The 12,957-nt window shown below is 48.6% G+C and overlaps 1 protein-coding gene across 14 annotated transcripts in view; it reads left to right on the forward strand.

Annotated features, from left to right (window-relative positions):
- The window catches only part of LOC119979250 (RAP1 GTPase activating protein), a 705,159-nt gene that overhangs the window by 261,533 nt on the left and 430,669 nt on the right, over positions 1-12,957 (forward strand). Inside the window, exon 1 of one of the 14 annotated variants that reach the window (XM_038821197.1) lies at positions 6,608-6,795. The exons of the other annotated variants lie outside the window; for them this stretch is intronic. The gene's annotated coding sequence lies outside the window, so the exon portion shown is untranslated. Of the gene's footprint in view, positions 1-6,607; positions 6,796-12,957 lie in introns of those variants that run through there. 14 annotated transcript variants of the gene reach the window in all.

Consider the following 12,957-nt stretch of genomic DNA (forward strand, 5'->3'; position numbering starts at 1 on the left):
CTACACAGCAGACCTGTTACACTGCACAGCAGACCTGTTACAGCTACACAGCAGACCTGTTACACTACACAGCAGACCAGTTACACTGCACAGCAGACCTGTTACACTGCACAGCAGACCTGTTACACTGCACAGCAGACCTGTTACAGCTACACAGCAGACCTGTTACACTACACAGCAGACCTGTTACAGCTACACAGCAGACCTGTTACACTGCACAGCAGACCAGTTACAGCTACACAGCAGACCTGTTACACTACACAGCAGACCTGTTACAGCTACACAGCAGACCTGTTACAGCTACACAGCAGACCTGTTACACTACACAGCAGACCTGTTACAGCTACACAGCAGACCTGTTACACTGCACAGCAGACCAGTTACAGCTACACAGCAGACCTGTTACACTACACAGCAGACCTGTTACAGCTACACAGCAGACCTGTTACACTACACAGCAGACCAGTTACAGCTACACAGCAGACCTGTTACACTACACAGCAGACCTGTTACACTACACAGCAGACCTGTTACACTGCACAGCAGACCAGTTACAGCTACACAGCAGACCTGTTACACTACACAGCAGACCTGTTACAGCTACACAGCAGACCTGTTACACTGCACAGCAGACCTGTTACACTGCACAGCAGACCAGTTACAGCTACACAGCAGACCTGTTACACTGCACAGCAGACCTGTTACAGCTACACAGCAGACCAGTTACACTGCACAGCAGACCTGTTACAGCTACACAGCAGACCTGTTACAGCTACACAGCAGACCTGTTACAGCTACACAGCAGACCTGTTACACTGCACAGCAGACCTGTTACAGCTACACAGCAGACCTGTTACAGCTACACAGCAGACCAGTTACAGCTACACAGCAGACCTGTTACAGCTACACAGCAGACCAGTTACAGCTACACAGCAGACCTGTTACACTACACAGCAGACCTGTTACAGCTACACAGCAGACCTGTTACACTGCACAGCAGACCTGTTACACTGCACAGCAGACCTGTTACAGCTACACAGCAGACCTGTTACACTGCACAGCAGACCTGTTACAGCTACACAGCAGACCTGTTACAGCTACACAGCAGACCAGTTACACTACACAGCAGACCTGTTACACTGCACAGCAGACCTGTTACAGCTACACAGCAGACCTGTTACAGCTACACAGCAGACCTGTTACACTACACAGCAGACCTGTTACAGCTACACAGCAGACCAGTTACACTGCACAGCAGACCTGTTACAGCTACACAGCAGACCTGTTACAGCTACACAGCAGACCTGTTACACTACACAGCAGACCTGTTACAGCTACACAGCAGACCTGTTACACTACACAGCAGACCTGTTACACTACACAGCAGACCTGTTACACTACACAGCAGACCTGTTACACTACACAGCAGACCAGTTACACTGCACAGCAGACCTGTTACAGCTACACAGCAGACCTGTTACAGCTACACAGCAGACCTGTTACACTGCACAGCAGACCTGTTACACTACACAGCAGACCAGTTACACTGCACAGCAGACCTGTTACAGCTACACAGCAGACCTGTTACAGCTACACAGCAGACCTGTTACAGCTACACAGCAGACCTGTTACAGCTACACAGCAGACCTGTTACAGCTACACAGCAGACCTGTTACACTACACAGCAGACCTGTTACAGCTACACAGCAGACCTGTTACACTACACAGCAGACCTGTTACAGCTACACAGCAGTCCTGTTACAGCTACACAGCAGACCTGTTACACTACACAGCAGACCTGTTACAGCTACACAGCAGTCCTGTTACAGCTACACAGCAGACCAGTTCCCGCTACACAGCAGACCTGTTACAGCTACACAGCAGACCTGTTACACTGCACAGCAGACCTGTTACACTGCACAGCAGACCTGTTACAGCTACACAGCAGACCAGTTACTGCTACACAGCAGACCTGTTACACTGCACAGCAGACCAGTTACACTACACAGCAGACCAGTTACACTGCACAGCAGACCTGTTACACTACACAGCAGACCTGTTACAGCTACGCAGCAGACCTGTTACAGCTACACAGCAGACCTGTTACACTACACAGCAGACCTGTTACAGCTACGCAGCAGACCTGTTACAGCTACACAGCAGACCTGTTACAGCTACACAGCAGACCAGTTACACTGCACAGCAGACCTGTTACACTACACAGCAGACCTGTTACAGCTACACAGCAGACCTGTTACAGCTACACAGCAGACCTGTTACAGCTACACAGCAGACCAGTTACACTACACAGCAGACCTGTTACAGCTACACAGCAGACCAGTTACACTGCACAGCAGACCTGTTACAGCTACACAGCAGACCTGTTACACTACACAGCAGACCTGTTACAGCTACACAGCAGACCTGTTACAGCTACACAGCAGACCTGTTACACTACACAGCAGACCTGTTACACTACACAGCAGACCTGTTACACTACACAGCAGACCTGTTACACTGCACAGCAGACCTGTTACAGCTACACAGCAGACCAGTTACACTGCACAGCAGACCTGTTACAGCTACACAGCAGACCTGTTACACTGCACAGCAGACCTGTTACACTACACAGCAGACCAGTTACACTGCACAGCAGACCTGTTACACTACACAGCAGACCTGTTACAGCTACACAGCAGACCTGTTACAGCTACACAGCAGACCTGTTACAGCTACACAGCAGACCTGTTACACTACACAGCAGACCTGTTACAGCTACACAGCAGACCTGTTACACTACACAGCAGACCTGTTACACTACACAGCAGACCTGTTACAGCTACACAGCAGACCTGTTACACTACACAGCAGACCTGTTACACTACACAGCAGACCTGTTACAGCTACACAGCAGACCTGTTCCAGCTACACAGCAGACCTGTTACAGCTACACAGCAGACCTGTTACAGCTACACAGCAGACCTGTTACACTGCACAGCAGACCTGTTACACTACACAGCAGACCTGTTACAGCTACACAGCAGACCTGTTCCAGCTACACAGCAGACCAGTTACACTACACAGCAGACCTGTTACAGCTACACAGCAGACCTGTTACAGCTACACAGCAGACCTGTTACAGCTACACAGCAGACCTGTTACAGCTACACAGCAGACCTGTTACACTACACAGCAGACCTGTTACAGCGACACAGCAGACCTGTTACAGCTACACAGCAGACCTGTTACAGCTACACAGCAGACCAGTTACACTACACAGCAGACCTGTTACAGCTACACAGCAGACCTGTTACAGCTACACAGCAGACCTGTTACAGCTACACAGCAGACCTGTTACAGCTACACAGCAGACCAGTTACAGCTACACAGCAGACCAGTTACAGCTACACAGCAGACCTGTTACACTGCACAGCAGACCTGTTACAGCTGCACAGCAGACCTGTTACAGCTACACAGCAGACCTGTTACACTACACAGCAGACCAGTTACACTACACAGCAGACCTGTTACAGCTACACAGCAGACCTGTTACAGCTACACAGCAGACCTGTTACACTACACAGCAGACCAGTTACACTACACAGCAGACCTGTTACAGCTACACAGCAGACCTGTTACAGCTACACAGCAGACCTGTTACAGCTACACAGCAGACCTGTTACACTGCACAGCAGACCTGTTACAGCTACACAGCAGACCTGTTACAGCTACACAGCAGACCTGTTACAGCTACACAGCAGACCAGTTACAGCTACACAGCAGACCTGTTACAGCTACACAGCAGACCTGTTACACTGCACAGCAGACCTGTTACAGCTACACAGCAGACCTGTTACAGCTACACAGCAGACCTGTTACAGCTACACAGCAGACCTGTTACACTGCACAGCAGACCTGTTACACTGCACAGCAGACCTGTTACACTGCACAGCAGACCTGTTACAGCTACACAGCAGACCTGTTACAGCTACACAGCAGACCTGTTACAGCTACACAGCAGACCTGTTACACTGCACAGCAGACCTGTTACAGCTACACAGCAGACCTGTTACACTGCACAGCAGACCTGTTACAGCTACACAGCAGACCTGTTACAGCTACACAGCAGACCTGTTACACTACACAGCAGACCTGTTACACTGCACAGCAGACCTGTTACAGCTACACAGCAGACCTGTTACAGCTACACAGCAGACCTGTTACACTACACAGCAGACCTGTTACAGCTACACAGCAGACCTGTTACACTACACAGCAGACCTGTTACAGCTACACAGCAGACCTGTTACAGCTACACAGCAGACCTGTTACAGCTACACAGCAGACCTGTTACACTACACAGCAGACCAGTTACACTACACAGCAGACCTGTTACAGCTACACAGCAGACCAGTTACACTACACAGCAGACCTGTTACAGCTACACAGCAGACCTGTTACAGCTACACAGCAGACCTGTTACAGCTACACAGCAGACCTGTTACAGCTACACAGCAGACCTGTTACAGCTACACAGCAGACCTGTTACACTACACAGCAGACCTGTTACACTGCACAGCAGACCAGTTACACTGCACAGCAGACCTGTTACACTGCACAGCAGACCTGTTACAGCTACACAGCAGACCTGTTACAGCTACACAGCAGACCTGTTACAGCTACACAGCAGACCTGTTACACTGCACAGCAGACCTGTTACAGCTACACAGCAGACCTGTTACACTGCACAGCAGACCTGTTACAGCTACACAGCAGACCTGTTACAGCTACACAGCAGACCTGTTACACTACACAGCAGACCTGTTACACTGCACAGCAGACCTGTTACAGCTACACAGCAGACCTGTTACAGCTACACAGCAGACCTGTTACACTACACAGCAGACCTGTTACAGCTACACAGCAGACCTGTTACACTACACAGCAGACCTGTTACAGCTACACAGCAGACCTGTTACAGCTACACAGCAGACCTGTTACAGCTACACAGCAGACCTGTTACACTGCACAGCAGACCTGTTACACTACACAGCAGACCTGTTACACTACACAGCAGACCAGTTACAGCTACACAGCAGACCAGTTACAGCTACACAGCAGACCAGTTACACTACACAGCAGACCTGTTACAGCTACACAGCAGACCTGTTACAGCTACACAGCAGACCTGTTACAGCTACACAGCAGACCTGTTACAGCTACACAGCAGACCTGTTACAGCTACACAGCAGACCTGTTACAGCTACACAGCAGACCTGTTACACTACACAGCAGACCAGTTACAGCTACACAGCAGACCTGTTACAGCTACACAGCAGACCTGTTACAGCTACACAGCAGACCTGTTACAGTTACACAGCAGACCTGTTACAGCTACACAGCAGACCTGTTACAGCTACACAGCAGACCTGTTACACTGCACAGCAGACCTGTTACAGCTACACAGCAGACCTGCTACAGCTACACAGCAGACCAGTTACAGCTACACAGCAGACCTGTTACACTGCACAGCAGACCAGTTACACTGCACAGCAGACCTGTTACAGCTACACAGCAGACCAGTTACACTACACAGCAGACCTGTTACAGCTACACAGCAGACCTGTTACACTGCACAGCAGACCTGTTACACTACACAGCAGACCTGTTACACTACACAGCAGACCTGTTACAGCTACACAGCAGACCTGTTACAGCTACACAGCAGACCAGTTACAGCTACACAGCAGACCTGTTACAGCTACACAGCAGACCTGTTACACTACACAGCAGACCTGTTACAGCTACACAGCAGACCTGTTACACTACACAGCAGACCTGTTACAGCTACACAGCAGACCTGTTACACTGCACAGCAGACCTGTTACAGCTACACAGCAGACCAGTTACAGCTACACAGCAGACCTGTTACAGCTACACAGCAGACCTGTTACAGCTACACAGCAGACCTGTTACACTGCACAGCAGACCTGTTACAGCTACACAGCAGACCTGTTACAGCTACACAGCAGACCTGTTACACTGCACAGCAGACCTGTTACACTGCACAGCAGACCAGTTAAGGCTGCACAGTAGACCTGTTCCCCCCTCAGTACAAGACAGTGAATGAATTTAGATCCATCTAATATGGGTGGAATTTTCCCAACAAAGTGTTGGGTTCTGACTGAATGCCAGGGAGTTCCTCCATGTTTTCTCTGCAGATTTGCGGACACTTTGCCGAAAAAGAATCGGGGGCGTTTTATGGGGCCTCAGAGAACTGGCAAGAGCGAAAAGGCTCGCCAATCTCAAAGTGAAGGTGAAAGATTAATTACTGGCATCAGTGCCAACCCCTTCCACCCACCCCCACCCCCCACACCACCACCATCACCACCATCCCCACACAGAGGCAACCCTCCACCCCCCACCCCATGCGGTTCCCTGGAAGCCCTGCTTCCAAGCCTTGCCCCTGAACCCCTGAACCAAAGTGTTGAGGGACACTCTATTAACCCTATTTACACCCTTCAGATTTTACATTCTTCAATTAGATCTGCCCTCAACCTCACCTGTTTCAAAGAAAATAACGCCAGCCTATCCGATCTTTCCTCAGAACTAAAATTTTTGAATCCTGGTAACATCCTGGTAAAACTCTCCCAGACCCTCTCTCGTGCAATCGCAGCATCTCTGCAGTGTGGTGATCAGAACTGCATTGCAGTCATCCAGCTGTGGTCGAATCAGTGTTTTACAGAGTTCCAGCTCAACCTCTCTACTCTTAGATTCTCTGCCGCAGTTAATAACGTAAGTATTCTGTATGTCTTCTTACCTATTTTATTTATCTGTCACGTCATTATCAGGGTCATTCACTTCATGGTCTCTCTGTATTTATCAATATTCCCCCATTTGTATTTCTTACCTTGTGAACCTTCGGTAAACCATCCCGAACCTCTCACATCTTGGGATTGAATTCTATTTGGCAGTGTTCTGCCCACAGATATCTTCCGCACTATCAACCACACATACACAACTTCTTTATCATAGAATTTACAGTGCAGAAGGAGACCATTCAACCCATCGAGTCTGCACCAGCCCTCGGAAAGAGCACCCCATCTAAGCCCACGTCTCCACCCTATCCCCATAGCCCCGTAAACCCACCTAACCTTTTTAGACACTAAGGGCAATTTAGCACTGTCAATCCACCTAACCTGCACATCTTTGGACTGTGGGAGGAAACCGGAGCACCCGGAGGAAACCCATGCAGACACGGGGAGAATGTGCAGACTCCACACAAGCCGGGAATTGAACCTGGGACCTGGGAGCTGTGAAGCAACTGTGCTAACTAATGTGCTACCGTGCTGCTCCATCATCTGCAAATGTTTTAATCATACCCTCTACATTCAAATCCAAATCATTGATACACACCACAAAAAGCGAGGCACCCATTACTGAGCTGTGTGGAACCCCAGTGGAAAAGGCTTTTCAGTCACGAAAACACCTGTCAGCCATCATCCCATGAGCCTTTGCTTCTGCGTCCGAGTCAATTTTGGATCCATCTTATCATTTTGCCTTGGGTCCCACAGACTTTTACTTTCATGGCCAGTCTGCCGTGTGGAACTTTATAAAGAGTCTTACTGAAGTGCAAGTGGACCACAGCCTCTTTACCTTCAACAACCCTCCTTGTTACCTTCTCAAACAAATCAGTCAGGCATGACCTTCCCTCAACAAATCCTTGTTGGATGTCTTTCCATCCTTTCTCCTGTTAATTCAATTAACAGCCAAAGATTCATTTCATCTGGACCTGGGGATTTCACCACATTCAAAATGTGGTTTTGGAGAGACTGTGGCACAGTGGAAATCTCACTGGACATGCAATCCAGAGACCCAGGCAAATGTTCTGGGGCCCCCGGTTCAAATTTAAATTTAATTAATAAACCGTAGAATATAAAGCTCAGTAATGGTGACTATGAAGCTATTACCAATTGTTGTATTAACCCATCTGGTTCACTAATATCCTTTAGAGAAGGAAATCTTCGATCTTTATCTGGTCTGGCTGAGATGTGACGCAAAATCCACAGCGATGTGGTTGACTCAAACTGCCCTCTGAAAAGGCCGAGCAAGCCACTCAGTTCAAGGGCAATTAGGGATGGGTAACAAATACTGGCCCAGCCAGCGAAGCCACACCACATGAAAGAACTAATAAAACAAGTCCCCTTCGTCTAGCACTGTGTTAATTTTATCGAACTGCAGCTTAAGAAGGGCACGTTGGTCTTGGAGACTGCGACTTTACATTATGAGGACAGATTGCGAAAACTTGGCTTGTATTCCTAAAGTACAGGAGATTGTGGGGAAACCTGATTAAAGTGTTTCAAGTATTGAAAGATTTTGGGAGGACAGTTGCAGAGAAACAATTTTCTCTGATCAGTAAATAAGGGGCATAATTTTAACATTCATTTGTGATGTTTAGAGGAAAGTCTGGAAAAGCCTTTTGACACAAAGGGTCAAAATCTGCAATGTTTCAAGGAAGTGACTGACTGCCACCTACTTGTGCGCAATCAGGGATAGGCAGTAAATACTGGCTGAACCGGCAACGCCCACATCCTGTCAAAGAATCAAAATGACGCTGCCTCATGCTACACCTAAAGGTCATCGTGATCAGCAAATACCAGCAGGTGCTTCACAAAATCACTGCGGTGCTGGAGGAGGTCATTGACCACTCCCAAGTGTAAGGAAATTCTATATTTTGGTTTTGATAGAATAAGACGGATGTTCCATACTTGTCGTATGGAAGGTGTGATCGTTCCCATGTCCATGCAGCCTCCTCGACTCGCTCTTGATGGGGACTAAGAAAGGGAAATAGTATTAACCTGTGACTTGGTCAATATCCCAGAGCTAGATAATCATGAAAAAGTCATATGGACTCAAAATGTTAACGTTTCTCTTTCCACAGATGCTGCCAGATCTGCTAAGTTTCTCCAGCATTTCCTGTTTTAATATCAGTTCTCCAGAATCATCAGTATTATGATTATGTATAGTAATGAATGATATGAAGCTGGGATACTGGGAGTTGAAGTATCAACCATTGTGATCTTGGATTGGTTTTTTTGGAGCAGAGATGGCTGAGGGGGGTGATTATTGAGGTCTATAAGATGATGAGGGGTTTGGACAGGGTAAATAGGAAGCAGCTGTTTCCCTTGGCCGAGGGGGTCAATCACAAGGGGGCATAGTTTCGGGGGGATTTGAGAAAAACAAAATTCGCTCAGAGGGTGGTGAGAATCTGCAGTGTGGAGGCTGGAAACCTCATAACCTTTAAAAAGCACCTGGATGAGCACTTGAAACATCGTCACATTCAAGGATAAGGCGCAAGTGCTGGTCAGTGGGTTTAATGCAGACTCGATGGGCTGAAGGGCCTTTTCTACACTATATGGCTCGAAAACAAAATCTCATGGGGTGAAAGAAGAATACAGAGTGGAATGACCAAATAACTATTTCGAAATCACTGTGGGGGAAGGACTCACAACTTTGAACTCTGTTCAATTGCTTGTTCTGTCGATTCTTCGTCCTTCAAATGGAAATGTTCAGCCATTTACCTCAAAACCAAGTCTCGGTTGTCAAGCAAGAGTGGAGAACAATGAAGTTCAACTTGAATGAAATGAATGAAAATCACTTATTGTCACGAGTAGGCTTCAATGAAGTTACTGTGAAAAGCCCCTAGTCGCCACATTCCGGCGCCTGTTCGGGGAGGCTGGTACAGGAATCGAACCGTGCTGCTGGCCTGCTTGGTCTGCTTTCAAAGCCAGCGATTTAGCCCAGTGTGCTAAACAGCCCCTAACTTGATGTGAATGTTCACATCTGACACTACAGAAATGAGAACTCCTCTAAATGAGAGAATCTTGAAGACAGTGTTTGGGTTAGGAGTGAGCAGCCACCCAACTTTGCTTCTTGGAAAATGATCCAACAGCAATGAGATCACGGCAAGGTGACAATGTGCCTCCATGAACATCTGGAGCTTGAAAAGAGAATTTACTGGACAATAGTCCAACAGGTTAGTTTGTAAGAAGGTCACCTTGATAAGGAGGGATGTCCCATATCAATGTGGAGATATTCTGTATAAACACCGTGACTAAAAGTGCTTTGTAATTATTGCACTAAATGGAGGAATTTGTAAATTGACTTGAAAAAGCAAGATATTGAGTTTACAAGTCAATTTTTTGAGCAATGTGACAACAAAGATTCAAAAAATCGATTTCTTCAAATCACATTCAAGCTTGAAGTCGATGTTAGAGCTGCTGTGATAATCACTTTAACCTTCCTGAATTCTGCTGAAATACAGTAAATTCTGCCAATTGTTGCACAAAATCTAGGAAGATAAATTGACTTAATTATAGTTGCTGTATGAATATAGTAACTTCCTGCTTTCACTTTGCTGCTGCTTTAGTACCAATGATTCAGTTGAAGCATTACATTCAAATAAATGCTTAGTGGCAAAAAATCTGAAAACTTGTCAGACTTGTGTCTCAGCTGCTTTGTTGGGTGGATATAAAGTGCCGCTATTTCAAAGAAGAAAAGGGCTTTCATTCCCAGTGTCCTGGACAACATTTACCCCTCAGTCAACATGGAATCACATTACAGTATTAAGGGAGATCGTTCAGCCCATTGTACTGTGCTGGTTCCTTGAAAAAGGAGTCAAGCTTTGTCCCACACCCCTGTTTTATGACCTCATCATTGATCATAGAATCATACAGTGCAGAAGGAGGCCATTTGGCCCATCGAGTTTGCACCAACCCTCTGAAAGAGCATCCTACCTAGGCCCATTCACCTGCCCTATCCCCATAACCCTGCAACCCACATAACCTGCACATCCTTTTGGCAATTTTATCATGGCCAATCCACCTAACCTGCACATCCTGTGGGAGGAAACCGGAGCACCCGGAAGAAACCCATGCAGACACGGGGAGAATGTGCAAACTCCACACAGACAGTCACCCAAGGCTGCAATTGAACCCGGGTCCCTGGCCCTGGCGCTGTGAACCCTGTGTCTCTGTCCCTCTCCCTGTTGGCCTCTCACCATCTCTGTCTATCTGTCTCCATCTCTGTTTCTGTCTCTCTCCGTCTCTCTGTCACTTTCTCTGGGCGCGATCCGACAGCCAAGCTGCGCCAGAAAAGCAGCTCACCGTGGTGCAGTGGGTCCGCTGAAAGCTAGGAGACCCCGCTCCCGGGACCTACCCAGCTCGCAATGCCTCGCCGGATCACCTTTTGGTAGATCTGTAGCTTCACTTTAATGTGTAGATTCCTGAGGTTCCTGAGGCTTTGGGATTCATACCCTTCGCCTCGGAGACCCCGGGCTAGCGCCTTTCAGCACTGGCCCCCTCAAATGGGGACCTAATAGAACGGCACTCGTGGGGGTCTCCCAGAAGATCGGATGTCCCCAGCTGCATGCCCTTAGGACAGGGCGGTGCCACCTGGGCACCCTGGCAGTGCCACCTGGGTGCCAGTCTGACACGCTCAAGGTGACCATGTGGCACTGCCAATGTGCCAAGCTGACATTTTTGACATGTGCGATCTGGCTGGGGGCGCCTGGTTTGATTGTTGGGGGTGGGGGGCTGGGCGTAGATCCTCCCATTGTGTGTTCAGGCTGGGGGAGGGACGGGGATCATTTCGGGAACCTCGGAGATCGGGACAACATTTAAAAATAGCGTCCCGATCTCTTGCTACACTGGGGAGTTTCGGCAAGCGGGGCTCCCCACTGTACAAAACAGGGATATGTACAGCCTCAGCCACAATCCCCCATTCAGGCCCCATATACAACACGAGGTGCTCTGAATAACCGTGTGTTTCCTGGCACTGCGAGGCGGCAGAAGAGGATTCTGGGAGAAGTCAAATCAGTCACTTCAACGGGGGGTGGATTCTCCGCCCTGCCGCGCCACATTTCTGCCTCGACCCGCCGGCGGGATGTTCCGTTACACCGGCCGGTCTATGGGGTATCCCATTGTGGGGCAGCCCCATGCCGTCAGGAAACCCCCGGGGCACCGGCAAAACAGAGAATCCCGCCGGCGGAGAATCCCGCCTCTGGTGTCAAAGAGCGGTGAAGCTCAAAGGCCAGCCAGCGATACCCACATCCCAATAATTCATTAAACCTTTCCATCTTCTTTGAATAAACAAACTGGAACAAGGAAAGTAAATTAAAAGGAGATGGTCTTAATGTATATCTGCTCTACCAGTAATAAATAATATAAATGATAAATTCCAACTGAATCCAATCATATCAGCTCAGAACCGGGACGCTGAACGTTGAAAATAGTGCATTGTAAATGTCCGACAAATCATTGCCAAAATCTTTCAGAGTACCAGTGTATATGTTATGAAGTAAATAATCTGATTTCAATGAATACATCATCGATTTTGGCATTCTGAGACTATGGGCTGGATTCTGCGATGTCCAAGCAATGTCCTGATGCCGGTGTGGGCATGGTGGCGTTTTTTAACCGTAACATTTGCTACAAAATGGCCACCGATCCTCCATTTGGCCGGGGGATAGCATCAATGTCAGCGTAGAACATACGGCTCTCGCTGCCGTTACGGGCTAAAGAATTGCCAGATCTGTGGCCGCGCATGACCTGGTCTGCAAAATACTACCTCCCCTTGGGCTGGCTGGCGAGCCCCAGATCACACCCCCCCCCCCCAACAGTGCCCCCAGGACCTGGCAAAGTCTCCTCTGCCCGCGGATCGGCCCTCCCCCCGCGAATCGGCCCTCCCCCCGCGGATCGGCCCTCCCCCGGGTCTGGCGGCACTGGACTGAGTCCGCAGCCACCATGCCGAGTTCTCGAAAATAAATATCATGAGAGACCCAGGCTGTCGAGACTCCTAGAGTACGGCACTTTGGAGGGGGCGGAGCACCTTGAAAGCGGCACCAGCCCCGGTTCTGTCGGAAACGCGAATTCTCCGGTCGATCGCCAAATGCGATTT

This window comes from Scyliorhinus canicula, chromosome 16, assembly GCF_902713615.1.
Source record: "Scyliorhinus canicula chromosome 16, sScyCan1.1, whole genome shotgun sequence".
Taxonomy (NCBI): Eukaryota; Metazoa; Chordata; class Chondrichthyes; order Carcharhiniformes; family Scyliorhinidae; genus Scyliorhinus; species Scyliorhinus canicula.